The 17,423-nt window shown below is 36.2% G+C and overlaps 1 protein-coding gene across 7 annotated transcripts in view; it reads left to right on the plus strand.

Moving 5' to 3' along the window:
* Nucleotides 1-17,423, plus strand: part of LOC111054446 (calcium load-activated calcium channel) — a 30,320-nt gene that overhangs the window by 3,709 nt on the left and 9,188 nt on the right. The window contains exon 1 of one of the 7 annotated variants that reach the window (XM_039423743.1): nt 2,146-2,223. The exons of 3 other annotated variants lie outside the window; for them this stretch is intronic. The gene's annotated coding sequence lies outside the window, so the exon portion shown is untranslated. Of the gene's footprint in view, nt 1-2,145; nt 2,345-17,423 lie in introns of those variants that run through there. 3 more of the 7 variants (XM_039423736.1, XM_039423741.1, XM_039423738.1) reach the window with 3 other exon arrangements.

Consider the following 17,423-nt stretch of genomic DNA (forward strand, 5'->3'; position numbering starts at 1 on the left):
GGATATGTAGATAAGTACTGTAAGCTGGTATCAAGGAAACGTCTTCATGAACTAGTATTTCGAATTCCTTACTCAAAATAACATAAAAAATAATCCAATCTCTAAAATCATTATTTTGTATAGTGAGTTATAATGGCAGTGTGTGATTTACAATGGTGTTGCTATCCTTGTCTATTGTTCAACAAAGCAGATGGCACTATCTCCTTCACGCCTTGCAATGTAGCCACATCGTTTATCAACAATGTAGAAATTCAACTAATTGACAAAATATTTAATCTCAATCATGAAAATTTATTATAACATCTTTAAAAAAATATTTTCTTGACAAATAAAATATGATTAACTATTTTCAACAATAATTAACAATTGAATCATCAGATAATACCAGTATCAGCTGTTTGGGTGGCAAGGCTGAGATCTGGCAACCCCTTTTCTCCTACCTTCCTACACTGCCATTATAACGTGGACCTCACTATAGCTACGGTATGGCATTTAAACTATTTCAACTATTAGAACTTGTACGGCTAAGCAGTATTAGGCTACATTAATACTGCTATAGTGAGGTCCACGTTATAATGTCAGTGAAGAAAGATATAGTGAGGTCCACGTTATAATGACAGTATTTGATCAACTTTGGTTTTGCTATCCTTGTCTATCATTCGACAAAGCCGGTGTTACTATCCTTTTCTAGGTCCGCAAACGATGCCAATTATGTTTTTGACAGTGTAGAAATATGATTAATTAATGCAGAGAATCGGCATTGCAATTCTTCTATCTTTATTCACTGTCATTATAAGGTGAACCTCACTATAGGAGAAAAACGTTGCCAAGTCTCTCCATTTTGCCACTGATTGTACACAGCTGTTACTCAATTCATCCCATTAAATTTGACCTAATAATAATTATCATTTCCTTGATAAAATAATCAGTTTAATGTCAAATTAATCAAGAAAATATATTATTCCATAATTTTATTGAAAAATTTGCTTCCATAACTAAGATAAGATTTTTATTTTTATACAAACCTGAAATGGCAGCTAATTTAAAAAGCTGTGATACACCAATCTGAATTTCAAAACAACAGAAATTAAGTTATTTGATAGGTATTCTATTCAAATTTCTTTCAAAAATGATAGAAAAATAGAAATCCTATTCAAAATTAGTAATTTCAATGGAAATAATTCTGAAATAACCTTTCAATATTATTTAATATACCGGTACGAGTAGATCTAACCTAAACGTGTAGGCTAACTAAAGCATGGATGAAGTCTAGGATGGTTAGTTATCAACTTTTAAAATGTCATTTCAGGTATTTTAATATGTGTTTCTCATACGGTAAGTAATGTCTAAAAATTATTTCATTGTTTCAAAAATACATTTCAAATCAATTATACGACTTGTGCATCAAATTATTTTGATAGAATGAAGAAAAAATGGCGGCTGAGTTACTTTTGTACAGTCACTGTCAAAAGTAAAAATAAAATATTCTGGCAAACTGACAACATTGCAAAGCTAGAGAGAGATAGCGCTATCTGTTTTGTTATATGATAGAAAAGGTCAGCAATAGTATTGTCAATTGTGCACTGCCATTATAACGTGGACCTCACTATAAGCAGTATTATAACACTGTAACTGCTGCGTACACATATTCGTGCTTCCAACCCGCACCGAGCACGCTCCTCCCTCGTACCGCCCACGTACCGCCTTCGTACCACCATCAAACCACAGTCGGACCACCCACGCACCCATCATGAATGGTATGGAAGATGTTAGCTCTTCTCGCGTTCCCCCGGTCGAACTACTCTTGCTCCCCGGGCGATCATCAATCGCTCTGCTGGAGTGACGTTCGGTTGCGGAGCAGAGCGAGAGTCTGTACGCACCTTTAAGCTACATTAATTTCACCAAGGCTTCAAGTAAAGCAATTAAAACAGTTAATTTTATGGATGCATAACAACTGTAATACAAATATTTAAAATGCTCAATAAAAAATTCAATGTAGAATTTATTAAATATAACTGATTTGCGCCTTGCCTTTTTTGCAAGTTCCCATTATATCAATTGGACCATTCAAATTTTCCGCCGCTTCTTGCCTCTCTCTGTCATGGCTGCCCATGTTCAAAAATAGCGGCCACTCAGCCACTCTAGCCACTGAACTCTATAGAGTATAATGTTCACTGATTTTAGCTCGTTGGACAAGATAGATCTACTAATTTTGACTTTGAGGTTATGATTGTTAGATCGTGTTTCTCGTAATGAAATAAGTATATTTAATACATTTTATCAAATAACAAAATGTATAATTGATATCTTAAATGTGTTATTGAATTAATTCTGGTGTTGGTTTGTATGTTTTATTTCAATTTAATACAGTTATTATACTTTAATACTGCATAATTTTATTATATTCGATAATAGTCAACTCAATTACAGTATAACATTAAATAACATGAATCCTTTATTTCCATTATTTAGTTTGGATTACGGTTGCTTTTAAACCCAAGTATTTTAGAATTAGATCTAGAGTAATAGGAGTATACTTTACAGCTGCATTTTTTTTAATTTCTAGCTTTAATAAATAATATCACATTTATCCTGTTACCGTACTTAATGTATTTCTGAATTCCAGTTTGATTAGAGCCTATTAACTTGAAACTAACTTATTAAGAACCCTCTACCACTACTAGTGGTGTAATGGTAGCCTAGATTATCTTTACTACCTATACATACATTCAAGTATACATTTTACTAAATGACGAACTGTAAACTACAAAACAACTTAATGAATTACCAACTAGTGGTTTGGAAGACATTAGTACTTTTTGTGTGCTTATACACTAGGGTCTCCAACTGAGTTTCCAGATTTTGACGAACTGGCTGGTGTCTCAATTGGGTTGCCAGTCGGACAGCCAATCGTCGCTGGTTTTAGGAAACCTCGTATGTGTTGAATTTCATTTTTTTTCAGGAGAGCAAAAAACAACTTCAAATTGCTGGTATTTCATTGAAAAATTATCAGAACATTTTTTTGTACATAATATAACCTCTAATGTTCCATATTATTATCCTATGAATATTCAGTCCATTGCAATGGTTTTAAAAATTATAATAATTAAAAAATGAATAAATTGTCACATAGGAGGAATTCCACTGGTGATAAAAGTCACATAGGAGACTTTCCATAGCCATGGTCAATGTTAATTTTATTGCATGGCATCAATCAAGCAATTGAACAGGTAGGATGATTCTAATCAATTCAGGGTTATTAAATTTGGGGCCTGTTTCATAAAGATTTAGGTTCCCTGTAACACAGGAAAAAGGTGGACTCACACTACATGTATAAATGGTCCACATACCACATGTAAATTTTTATGAAACTGACCCCTGGTATCACATAATAATAAACTATTTTTCAAATGTGCAATTAGTCTATTTACATTTTAGAGTATTATTGTGCTTTGTATAAAAATATCATAACTATGAAAAATAGTGCTAACAGAAGTAGAAGAAGTGCTAACATAGATGTTGGGAAGCTTAAAGACAAACAATTGGAGAGAGAATTTGAGCTGAAACTACAAAATAGGTTCCGAATGTTGCAAGATCTACAAATAGAAGAGAATGACATAGAGAGTAAGTGGAACAACCTCAAGAAAAGTGTGACAGAAACAGCCAAGGAAATATGTGAGGAAAAGAGAAGAGTGAAAAAGAAACCCTGGTTTAGTATTTATTTAAATAGGTCAATAAAAGGGATCACTAAAGTGAAGCCCACTGGGACACGTCAAAAAAGTAAAAGAAAAACAACTGCCCTGAGGCAGAAATCAAATAAGAAAATAGGCACTCACCACACTGCTCTCCAACATAAAGAACTCACGGAGTGAGTACAGAGGGTGATCCGTCAGCAGGCTCCTCAGAGCCCCTCGAAACCGCACAGCAGGCAGATCCCTGTCCAACAGAGGCAGCCTATTATAGAGGCTGATAGACATATGAGCCAGACCAGTCCGAGTTCTGCTCAGCCCTGGTAGGGTAAATCCAGCCTTAGTCTACCCCTAGACTCATACGGATGGAAGCTCTGACGGGTCACGAGCAACCCCACGTTTGCATGTGTTCTGCAAATGGTATGAAGAACATAGAGGGAGAAGACGGTGAGGATCCTCTCTTTGTTAAAGAGCGAGTGACAGTGGGCTAATCTACCAGCCCCACAAATAATCCTCAGGGCTCTCTTCTGGAGACGAAGGACTCGGGCGACATCCGTGGCTCCACCCCAGAGGGGAGGCCATATAAGGTCACGCTCTGAAAAAAACCAAAATAGCACATTTTAAGATAATGAGGTGGCACACTGTATTTGAGACCTCTCAGCAGGAAAACCACTCTGCTCAACCTGGCGCAGACTGTCTCAATGTGCTCGCCCCATGAGAGCTTCCTGTCAAGGGTAAACCCTAACAGTTTGACGGGTGCAAAATTGTATTCATTCCCATTTCTGAGACTGAACACAATAGACTGTGTTTTGTCTTCATTGAGGAGGAAGCGATTGGCAGAGAACCAGTCTGACGCAAATGCCCCAGTCTCCACCATAGCTGCCCTCAGCCCTCCCATCTAGCGACCAGCATTGAAGAAGGTGGTGTCGTCCGCATAACAGACAACATACCTGCCATCCACCTGAGCTATGTCGTTAACTGAAATAAGAAACAACAGAGGCACCAGGACAGAGCCCTGAGGCACTCCACAGTCAACACAATCCCTGATCTCAGAAAGAACTCCATTAGCCAGCACCGCCTGTCTGCGACCCCCCAGGTAGGCCTGAATCAGTTTGAGAGGAGACGGTCCCACACCATAATGCCTAAGCTTGTCCATGAGAATAGCATGATCCATTGTATCAAAGGCCTTGCTGAGATCACACAAGGTGCAGCAAGTCCACGTGCCTCAAAGCAATAAAATATTTTGGAAAGCAGGAAATCTACTGCATCAGTGGTGGATCTATTTTTCCTGAAACCAAACAGGGTGGTCGCAAACAGGCCGCACTGGTCACAATAAGCAAGGAGTTGCTCAGCAATAAGGATTTAAAATATCTTCGATATAACAGGCAGAATGGAGATAGGCCTATAGTTAGTAGGATCATCGTCATAGAAATTTTAAGCTGAGAAGGAAATACAGACTGCTGGAAACACAGATTAATACAAGCAGTCAGGGGAGCAACAATAAGAGCTAATACACCCTTAATAGTAGCACTGGTCATACCATAAATGTCTCTACTAACCGAGTTGCTCAAACAGTTCACAACTCGAGTGACATCATCACAAGTAATATGGCGCCAGGTCAAAAGCCGAAGAGCAGGGGGCCGAACCGAAGCCGAGAGTAGATCCGCCGCCACCATAGGGGAAGCTCGGATCCCCTCGCAGATCCCGTGAATAGAGCTGGTCCACGCGTCGTGAAGATCATCCGCAGATACCGGAACAGCACCAGGAGCTGGCACACCCGCAGCGGCCCTGATGATACCCCAGGCAGGTTTGCACCTATTGGGTGCCCGGTCAATCAGCCCAGAGTTGTAGCGCATCCTGGCCGCACGAACAGCCTGCTGGTATGATCTCCTAAGTCCCATGTAGGTCCGTTTAGAGGATAGAAGTCGATCAGCCCGAAACCGCTCATACGCCATAACAACCAGGTCAAGAAGGTCGTCCGTAATCCACAGTGCACCACGTTTACCAGGCCTTCCAGAGAGGAAACGTTTTAGTGGAAAGCAGTTGTTGAAGCCAGTCAGGAGTATCAAAAACCGCCGTGAAATTGGGCTGTGCATCAGGATGATCCTTCAGAAAGCTCCAGTCAGTCAGAGTCAGATAATGCAGAAAACGTTCGCGTCCACCCTGTGTGATGGGTCGCACCCAAGTGAATCGATCACACCCTGCAGGTATAGAGGTAGGGTAGGTGGAAGTTGGCAATTCCAAATTGCAGCCGAGTGCCAGGTGGTCACTGAGGAGAGGATTTACAATTGAGCAACTAATGTTATTGCCAATGTTCAGATTTGTAATCACATTATCGAGGCAAGCATCCAATCTAGTGGGCTGCCAGTTAGCCACATAGAGGTCCAGATATCTAAGTAGGTTAACGAACTCCCTTGTCCTGTGGTCAGCCTTCAACACGTCAATGTTGAAGTCACCGCCAACAATTATGTTAAAACCTGGATTTAAGTTAGCTAACTGAATGACAAGTCCCTCAAGTGAGTTGAAAAATGTTTGAAGGCAACCAGCTGGTGACCGATAAACTGTAACAATGTACAACTTTTCATGCAATAGGGATACACATGCGAATTCATGCTCTTTTTTTCAACACAGTGCATAGAAATGTCAATGCATGCAAAGTGGGCAATCACAGATGTGTCTATATTAATAGCAACACCACCACACTGGAACTCACTTCGACAGAAGTAGGCTACCAACTCATATCCAGCAATTTTAAAAAGTTTTAGATCATCCAAGCACATCCAATGCTCAGACAGACACAGCAATAATTTAAATCTCATGTTTGAGCTAAGAAACAATTCCAGTTCATTCACTTTATTTTTAATGCATTGCACATTATAAAAAAGCATGTCAAAAAGCAGTTTATCATAAGGAAAATCATTCATGGAAACACAATTGGTTTGATGAGGAGTGCGAGCAGAATGTAACAGAACGAAAGCAAAAGAAAAGGATCTGGTTTAAGTAGTGACACAGCTGAGAATAAAGAAAGGTACATGGAATCAAATAGCGAACCGAATAAAGATATTAAGAAGGAAAAAACCAATGTCTGTAAATAGTTTAATTGATAAAGCAGAACAAGATCGTTCAACGAATAATGCAAGAGACTTTTATGAAAAATAAGGTTTTTTTAGAAGGGACTCACACCAAATCTTTATGGGGCTGAAAACCAGAAAGTGCTTGAAAGATGGAGAGAATATTTCTATGAACTGCTGAACGTGGAAGATTTGGACATTGCTCTAGACTGAAATAATGAAGAGACCTAATGTAATGTACAACCCAATGTAGACTTACCATCCAAAGAAGAGGTTGAAGCGGCAGTCACAGCTCTTAAAACAATAAAGCTGCTGGGAAGGATGAAATTTCAGCAGTTACTGAAGATGGGAGTAGATGTAATAATAGATAAGCTGTGGGAATTAATAAGGATAATATGGGAAAAAGAAAAGATGCCAAATAACTGGCAGGAGGCAATAGCTGTTCCCATACACAAAAAAGGAGAGAAAGAGGAATGCGGCAACTTTAGAGGAATTTCTCTCCTCAGCATTCCCTACAAAGTCTTATCTAAACTGAAAGGCAGGTCTACAACAAATCAAATATTTATTCTCAAAGAAATTGTATCAAAGTACTAGGAATTCAACAAAGACTTTTTGATTTATTGATCGACTCTCAAAAAGCTTATGATAGTGTAAACAGAGAGAAACTTACTGTGGGTTAAGATGGAGAAGTTTGGAATCACAAAAAAACCGAGGAGGACGCAGAGAATCGAGAGAGATGGAGGGGCTTTGTTGGTGCGGCTAAATATTTACAATATATCTGAATATATATTTTTCAATTCAATTTTTTCAATTTTCAATTTATTAAAAACACACAAAACAAGACAAAACAAAATTACAAAGATTTACGAAACAAATAAAAAATATATATATATATATATATATATATATATATATATATATATATATATATATATATAGCCATGTCAGTAAAAATGGAAAAATAATTCAAACATGATAAATAAGAACCTCATAGAATGATTATTATTCATCTTCTCTGCTAAGATCATGATAGAATAAAAATAAAAAATCTGGTGTGGCGCACTCACACAACTTTCCTTGCCGTTATGAAAATTCATCACCCGACGCTAAAGTTCACGCGCATCTCAAGTCTACTATTCAAAGATCCAAGCCAGCTAGTGACAGGACAATTACGCTGGAGACACTCGAAGTCTGCTATCTCTTCATAGTGAATGATTCAATAGAATTAACAGTTTGCAATTGAATTTCGAGCTTATTTTAAATTTTAGGTGAAAGGGTCACTAAACATTAATTGTAGAGATTTTCATGCTTAATCTTTTCCAATTGAAATATTTTGTTAAAATTGTATCTGAAGACTGATAATTGGGAATCTAAAATCAAACTTTGCATAGATGGGGCGAAGCTCCTGAAATTTTTACAGATATGAGACTTATGGCAGTTGATAGAGCTTATCAATGACTATTTTAGGTATAAATTTGATCAAAATCGTTGGAGCCGTTCTCGAGAAAATTGCGAAAAACCCTGTTTTTGACAACATTTTCGTCATTTTAGCCGCCATCTTGAATTGCATTTGATCGATGCATTTAATTGTTCGTGTCGGATTCTTATAGGGGAAGGACCTTAAGTTTCAAATTTAAAGTCATTCCGTTAATTGACCGAGCGAAGTGAGGTCTAAGATTCAAATCGACGGTTTGGTATTTCTCTTCATGTTTAAATTTTATATGTTGCGCATTTAAGGCGAAACGCGGTAATAGATTTTCATGAAATTTGACAGGTATGTTCCTTTTTAAATTGCGCGTCGACGTATATACAAGGTTTTTGGAAATTTTGCATCTCAAGGATAATATAAAAGGAAAAAGGAGCCTCCTTCATCGCCAATATTAGAGTAAAAATCAGACTATAGAATTATTCATCGTAAATCAGCTGACAAGTGATTACACAGATGTGTGGACATTACTGTATTTGTTCAAGGTATATAGTTTCAATCAAAGACCTTAAAGAGGTATGCATCTTTGAGCTGGGTTTACACCAAAGTTATTAACAAAATGTTAATAACTCAATCCTTATAGATTCTATTGGATTGAACAGAAGTGGACAAACACACATCTTCATCATGTGTATGATAAGTTATGTTCAATCTAATTGACCGAACGAAGTCAGGTCTAAGATTCAAGTCGACGGTTTGGCATTTCTCTTAATGTTTATATGTTTATATATTTATATGTTGCGCATTTCAGGCGAAACGCGGTAATAGATTTTCATGAAATTTGACAGGTATGTTCCTTTTTAAATTGCGCGTCGACGTATATACAAGATTTTTGGAAATTTTGCATTTCAAGGATAATATGAAAGGAAAAAGGAGCCTCCTTCATACGCCAATAATAGAGTAAAATTCAAACTATAGAATTATTCATCATAAATCAGCTGGCAAGTGATTACACAGATGTGTGGAGAAGCCATTCTATTACTGTATTTGTATAAGGTCTATAGTTTCAATCAGAGACATTAAAGAGGTATGCATCTTCAAGCTGGGTTTACACCAAAGTTATTAACAAAATTGTTATAACTTAATCCTGATAGATTCTATTAGATTGAACGGAAGTTGACAAACACATATGTTCATCATGTGTATGATAAGTTATGTTCAATCTAATATAATCTAAAAGGATTGAGTTATTAACATTTTAAAAATAAATTTGGTCTAATCGCAGCTTTAAGGTCTTTGGTTTCAATATTTTGTTTTGCAGTCTTGGTATTATTATGCGAGCCCATCAGTATCAATATTCTCACATTCGAAAAAAACTAATTTAATAGGTGAATAAAAATAAACAAATGAACTAAATAATGCTGGAGAAATTATAATATTTTTGATTCTAGAAAATTAATTTTCATCAGATAGAAAGATCATCACGGAACTGGATGAATTATATCATATGGAATACAAATTCAAAGGTGAACTGAGTTGTTTAATGTTAACATTCAAAACAAGTGACATCAGGTACTTGTGGATGGGAATACTGCGTGAGGTCTACTGTTCACAGAACTACTAGTTGGGAGATGAGATAACGTGTACACAGACGCGCGCACACACACACACACACAAACACACACACACACGGACACACATACAGACCAAAAACCACTTCTTTGGACTCAGGGGACCTTGAAACGAAATTGGGGTACCTTGATTTTTTTCGGAAAGCAATTTTTTCCTTACCTATGGTAATAGGGCAAGGAAAGTAAAAATATCATCGATCAGATTTTAATTCTATGCATAAATTAATGAAGTCCTAGAGACGAGCTGGGCTTACACCAAAGTTATAAACAAAATGTTAATAACATGATCCTTGAAGATCCTATTAGATTGAACGGAGCTTGACAAATACATATGTTTATCATGTGTATGATAAGATATGTTCAATCTAATAGAATCTATAAGAATTAAGTTATTAACATTTTTTTGTTATTAACTTTGGTGTAAACGCAGCTTAAATTGGTGCTATTATTATTACTTGTAATTTTCAAAACGTTCACATTTTTCTCACTCTATATTTCAAAAAAATTGTAACATTTTTTTAACCAAGACCAACATTCTTTGTGTAAAGTGCTGCAAAAGTAAATAGCCTTGCTTTGACCATTATTCATCGAAATTCAGGAAAAATAATACAATCTGAGTTTAGTGTGTCTATACTTATAATAATAATTAGTATTATGATTTGTGTAATAATATAAATGAAAAAAGAATGAATAAACGATATATATCCATAGACTATCAATAATGTCAAATCAAATCAGTGTTACAACTAAAAAATATTACAATTTTTAACCACACTTTTAAGACCAAGTGTACCAAAATTATACAGTCATAGGGACTCCTATGTGAAATCATTCACATACGAGTCATTCTCCCAATGTAAGAACTGGAATTTTACACTTTTGAAAAGCTCTCATGTGGATTCATTCACATAGGAGTCACTTTCCCAATGGAAGAACTGGATTTTTTTAAAAGCTCTTATGTGTGGATTTATAAACATAGAAGATAATCTGCACCAATCTAACTGCACTGATCACATAGGATATTATATCCTTTATTCCTCCATAAAATTACTATAGAATTTTTTTACACATAGTAGGTATTCACCATGTTGTAGGGTTTGAAATTCTGAAGAAAATGATACCAAAAACGCAAAATTGATAATGTTGACACATAGGAGGTTTCCTAAGACCAACGACGCAAGCTAGTGTGACACTAGTATTGAAGCTTGCTTTATGCCTAGTCCATACTATCTCTCAGTCGCTGGCAATCAATTTGGTATTGCCTTCGACACTGCAATGTGACCATTTGTGGATGTTCGGCTGGCCACTCGCCTTTTCTCGACAAAAATCGGAGCGATGACAAGCGAAGGCCAATGAAAGCGAGCGTTGGCAAACCACATGTCCACTCCCTGGCGCTCGTCTCATTTGTACTCATTGGGCGATAGTGTGGATGCCGCATCACACTTGGTGACCAATGGTTAATCTGCGGCAACCACTGTTGATCGAGACTGGTGGCTGAGTGTAATACGAATCTAATACCTCCTTCTTCTTCCATTACCCATACTTGTTGAACTAATGACGATCATGCATAACATAAAACGTGAAAATTCACATAAAAATCAAAAGGCAGTTTATGCTATCCAAATATTCAGACAAGGATCTACTGTCAACTCACATATAGTTAATATGTCTTGCTAATATACCAGAATTAATGTTAGTTCATCATAAAAGAAGTCCTGAACACCATAATAAGCTTTGCTCTTCAGATATTTGGTCTCAAACCTCAGCTCATTCTTCTCAGCTCATCAAGGCGGTTCAAAATCATGTATCATAACTGAAATTTGATAAAAAAATAGAAAATTCCTCCTCACAAGATACGCAACTTTGAAAATGCGAGAAATTTGCGATATTTTCCTCATTTTTACAGTCTTGCATATTCAAAGTAGCTTATCTTGTGAAACATTTCAGATAAAAAATCCAAAAAGTAGTCAAAGTTGTAGAGAATTTTCGCTCCTATGAATCATACTTCTGATTTCAATACCGTTCCAAAGTTACAGCCAATTGAAAAAAAAAATATTTTACCGAGATGCACAGTTTTGAATATAGAAATTAGCCATTTTTTTGTGTATGTAAATATGGGCTAGAATACACTCAAGGAGGAATTTTCTATTTTTTTATCAAATTTCAGTTATGATACATGATTTTGAACCGCCTTGATGAGCTGAGAAGAATGAGCTGTGGTACGAGAAGATCTGATCATTCTGTCAAAAGTTATAATTGTTTAAAGTTTTGATGTATCCTTATGCATAACCCCCCCCCCCACTAAGAAATACAGAAATTAAATGTATCTAACAGGTGATTCTCATAGAAAATAACCCTCGTAAGATGTTTTCAGTCGAAATATTTATTTTTTACTAGGAAGGCCTTGAAAAGGTATTATAATGAAAATTTGTATTTTGGCTGTATAACATGATTTTCTATTTTTGGGTGTATTCCCCCTCCCCCTCTACTAAATTCGAAAATTCCTAAGGAAACCTGTTCAGAATTAATTGTTCTATCACATTATGTGTGGTTTTTATCATTACTAGAAAAATATCGAAGCTGTAATAGGGTAGAAGTGGTAGGTTTGCATAATTTTGAAATCCCCTCAAAAAATACCCCTTTTTTGAAAATTCGTAGCTCCGGAACCAAAAATGGTAGAGTCCTGCGTGACCACTTAATATATTGGAAATTATATCATCTTTAATTTTGTAGAGAATGATTTTTCTCCAGAAACTTAATGTTTTTGAGATTAAATGGAAAAATTTTAAAAAGTCCGAAATTTTGGGTGTTTTGGGGATGAAGCCGCCCTCTAGCGTGTCAGCAAATTTCAAATTTAGCGCCCCAAAATACATATATAGAACCGTCGAGAAAAATTCTTTCGGAGCTGTTTCCTGAAAAACGATCATTCGACTGGATTAAATATATTAAACCGCATCTTCATCACCTGTTTGATCTTGCCTTCATCACCTGTTTTTCAAGTTGAGTTTTTTCAATTCGGTCATAATATAGCCGCCTCTTCTGATACTCATAATGTGAATGGCATTCCTTTCTGAAAAAGAATTGTGTATACAACTTTTTTCAAGTTGTTGAAGCCTGAAAAAGTATAGAATTCCAGGTGGTATGTCAACTCACCTCTGGATATGGGTAGGCCTAGTAGTCTAGTAGTAAGACTCCTCATCGTTTGGAAATCGTTAATAAGAGACAAAAAAAAACACTAAGAGAATTATTCAAACTTTCTGAATGGGACATATTGATATGATACATACTAGTAGTTCTATGAACAGTAGACCTCACGCAATATTCTCATCCACAAGTATCTGATTGAAACTACAGACCTTATGGAAACATAGAAGATAATCTGCACCAATCTAACTGCACTGATCACATAGGATATTATATCCTTTATTCCTCCATAAAATTACTATAGAATTTTTTTACACATAGTAGGTATTCACCATGTTGTAGGGTTTGAAATTCTGAAGAAAATGATACCAAAAACGCAAAATTGAAAATGTTGACACATGGGAGGTTTCCTAAGACCAACGACGCAATGCTAGTGTGACACTAGTATTGAAGCTTGCTTTATGCCTAGTCCACACTATCTCTCAGTCGCTGGCAATCAATTTGGTATTGCCTTCGACACTGCAATGTGACCATTTGTGGATGTTCGGCTGGCCACTCGCCTTTTCTCGACAAAAATCGGAGCGATGACAAGCGAAGGCCAATGAAAGCGAGCGTTGGCAAACCACATGTCCACTCCCTGGCGCTCGTCTCATTTGTACTCATTGGGCGATAGTGTGGATGCCGCATCACACTTGGTGACCAATGGTTAATCTGCGGCAACCACTGTTGATCGAGACTGGTGGCTGAGTGTAATACGAATCTAATACCTCCTTCTTCTTCCATTACCCATACTTGTTGAACTAATGACGATCATGCATAACATAAAACGTGAAAATTCACATAAAAATCAAAAGGCAGTTTATGCTATCCAAATATTCAGACAAGGATCTACGTGTCAACTCACATATAGTAATATGTCTTGCTAATATACCAGAATTTTTGTTAGTTCATCATAAAAGAAGTCCTGAACACCATAATAAGCTTTGCTCTTCAGATATTTGGTCTCAAACCTCAGCTCATTCTTCTCAGCTCATCAAGGCGGTTCAAAATCATGTATCATAACTGAAATTTGATAAAAAAATAGAAAATTCCTCCTCACAAGATACGCAACTTTGAAAATGCGAGAAATTTGCGATATTTTCCTCATTTTTACATTTATTCAAAGTAGCTTATCTTGTGAAACATTTCAGATAAAAAATCCAAAAAGTAGTCAAAGTTGTAGAGAATTTTCGCTCCTATGAATCATACTTCTGATTTCAATACCGTTCCAAAGTTACAGCCAATTGAAAAAAAATATTTACCGAGATGCACAGTTTTGAATATAGAAATTAGCCATTTTTTTGTGTATGTAAATATGGGCTAGAATACACTCAAGGAGGAATTTTCTATTTTTTCATCAAATTTCAGTTATGATACATGATTTTGAACCGCCTTGATGAGCTGAGAAGAATGAGCTATGGTACGAGAAGATCTGATCATTCTGTCGAAAGTTATAATTGTTTAAAGTTTTGATGTATCCTTATGCATAACCCCCCCCCCCCACTAAGAAATACAGAAATTAAATGTATCTAACAGGTGATTCTCATAGAAAATAACCCTCGTAAGATGATTTCAGTCGAAATATTTATTTTTTACTAGGAAGGCCTTGAAAAGGTATTATAATGAAAAATTTGTATTTTGGCTGTATAACATGATTTTCTATTTTTGGGTGTATTCCCCCTCCCCCTCTACTAAATTCGAAAATTCCTAAGGAAACCTGTTCAGAATTAATTGTTCTATCACATTATGTGTGGTTTTTATCATTACTAGAAAAATATCGAAGCTGTAATAGGGTAGAAGTGGTAGGTTTGCATAATTTTGAAATCCCCTCAAAAAATACCCCTTTTTTGAAAATTCGTAGCTCCGGAACCAAAAATGGTAGAGTCCTGCGTGACCACTTAATATATTGGAAATTATATCATCTTTAATTTTGTAGAGAATGATTTTTCTCCAGAAACTTGATGTTTTTGAGATTAAATGGAAACATTTAAAAAGTCCGAATTTTGGGTGTTTTGGGGATGAAGCCGCCCTCTGGCGTGTCAGCAAATTTCAAATTTAGCGCCCCAAAATACATATATAGAACCGTCGAGAAAAATTCTTTCGGAGCTGTTTCCTGAAAAACGACCATTGACTGGATTAAATGTATTAACCGCATCTTCATCACCTGTTTGATCTTGCCTTCATCACCTGTTTTTCAAGTTGAGTTTTTTCAATTCGGTCATAATATAGCCGCCTCTTCTGATACTCATAATGTGAATGGCATTCCTTTCTGAAAAAGAATTGTGTATACAACTTTTTACACTTTTGAAAAGCTCTCATGTGGATTCATTCACATAGGAGTCACTTTCCCAATGGAAGTACTGGATTTTTTTTAAAAGCTCTTATGTGTGGATTTATAAACATAGAAGATAATCTGCACCAATCTAACTGCACTGATCACATAGGATATTATATCCTTTATTCCTCCATACAATTACTATAGAATTTTTTTACACATAGTAGGTATTCACCATGTTGTAGGGTTTGAAATTCTGAAGAAAATGATACCAAAAACGCAAAATTGAAAATGTTGACACATGGGAGGTTTCCTAAGACCAACGACGCAATGCTAGTGTGACACTAGTATTGAAGCTTGCTTTATGCCTAGTCCACACTATCTCTCAGTCGCTGGCAATCAATTTGGTATTGCCTTCGACACTGCAATGTGACCATTTGTGGATGTTCGGCTGGCCACTCGCCTTTTCTCGACAAAAATCGGAGCGATGACAAGCGAAGGCCAATGAAAGCGAGCGTTGGCAAACCACATGTCCACTCCCTGGCGCTCGTCTCATTTGTACTCATTGGGCGATAGTGTGGATGCCGCATCACACTTGGTGACCAATGGTTAATCTGCGGCAACCACTGTTGATCGAGACTGGTGGCTGAGTGTAATACGAATCTAATACCTCCTTCTTCTTCCATTACCCATACTTGTTGAACTAATGACGATCATGCATAACATAAAACGTGAAAATTCACATAAAAATCAAAAGGCAGTTTATGCTATCCAAATATTCAGACAAGGATCTACTGTCAACTCACATATAGTTAATATGTCTTGCTAATATACCAGAATTAATGTTAGTTCATCATAAAAGAAGTCCTGAACACCATAATAAGCTTTGCTCTTCAGATATTTGGTCTCAAACCTCAGCTCATTCTTCTCAGCTCATCAAGGCGGTTCAAAATCATGTATCATAACTGAAATTTGATAAAAAAAATAGAAAATTCCTCCTCACAAGATACGCAACTTTGAAAATGCGAGAAATTTGCGATATTTTCCTCATTTTTACAGTCTTGCATATTCAAAGTAGCTTATCTTGTGAAACATTTCAGATAAAAAATCCAAAAAGTAGTCAAAGTTGTAGAGAATTTTCGCTCCTATGAATCATACTTCTGATTTCAATACCGTTCCAAAGTTACAGCCAATTGAAAAAAAAAATATTTTACCGAGATGCACAGTTTTGAATATAGAAATTAGCCATTTTTTTGTGTATGTAAATATGAATAGAATATGGCTAGAATACACTCAAGGAGGAATTTTCTATTTTTTTATCAAATTTCAGTTATGATGCATGATTTTGAACCGCCTTGATGAGCTGAGAAGAATGAGCTGTGGTACGAGAAGATCTGATCATTCTGTCAAAAGTTATAATTGTTTAAAGTTTTGATGTATCCTTATGCATAACCCCCCCCCCCCCCCCCACTAAGACATACAGAAATTAAATGTATCTAACAGGTGATTCTCATAGAAAATAACCCTCGTAAGATGTTTTCAGTCGAAATATTTATTTTTTACTAGGAAGGCCTTGAAAAGGTATTATAATGAAAAATTGTATTTTGGCTGTATAACATGATTTTCTATTTTTGGGTGTATTCCCCCTCCCCCTCTACTAAATTCGAAAATTCCTAAGGAAACCTGTTCAGAATTAATTGTTCTATCACATTATGTGTGGTTTTTATCATTACTAGAAAAATATCGAAGCTGTAATAGGGTAGAAGTGGTAGGTTTGCATAATTTTGAAATCCCCTCAAAAAATACCCCTTTTTTGAAAATTCGTAGCTCCGGAACCAAAAATGGTAGAGTCCTGCGTGACCACTTAATATATTGGAAATTATATCATCTTTAATTTTGTAGAGAATGATTTTTCTCCAGAAACTTGATGTTTTTGAGATTAAATGGAAAAATTTTAAAAAGTCCGAAATTTTGGGTGTTTTGGGGATGAAGCCGCCCTCTGGCGTGTCAGCAAATTTCAAATTTAGCGCCCCAAAATACATATATAGAACCGTCGAGAAAAATTCTTTCGGAGCTGTTTCCTGAAAAACGACCATTTGACTGGATTAAATGTATTAAACCGCATCTTCATCACCTGTTTGATCTTGC

The sequence above is a fragment of the Nilaparvata lugens genome, chromosome 3, assembly GCF_014356525.2.
Source record: "Nilaparvata lugens isolate BPH chromosome 3, ASM1435652v1, whole genome shotgun sequence".
Taxonomy (NCBI): Eukaryota; Metazoa; Arthropoda; class Insecta; order Hemiptera; family Delphacidae; genus Nilaparvata; species Nilaparvata lugens.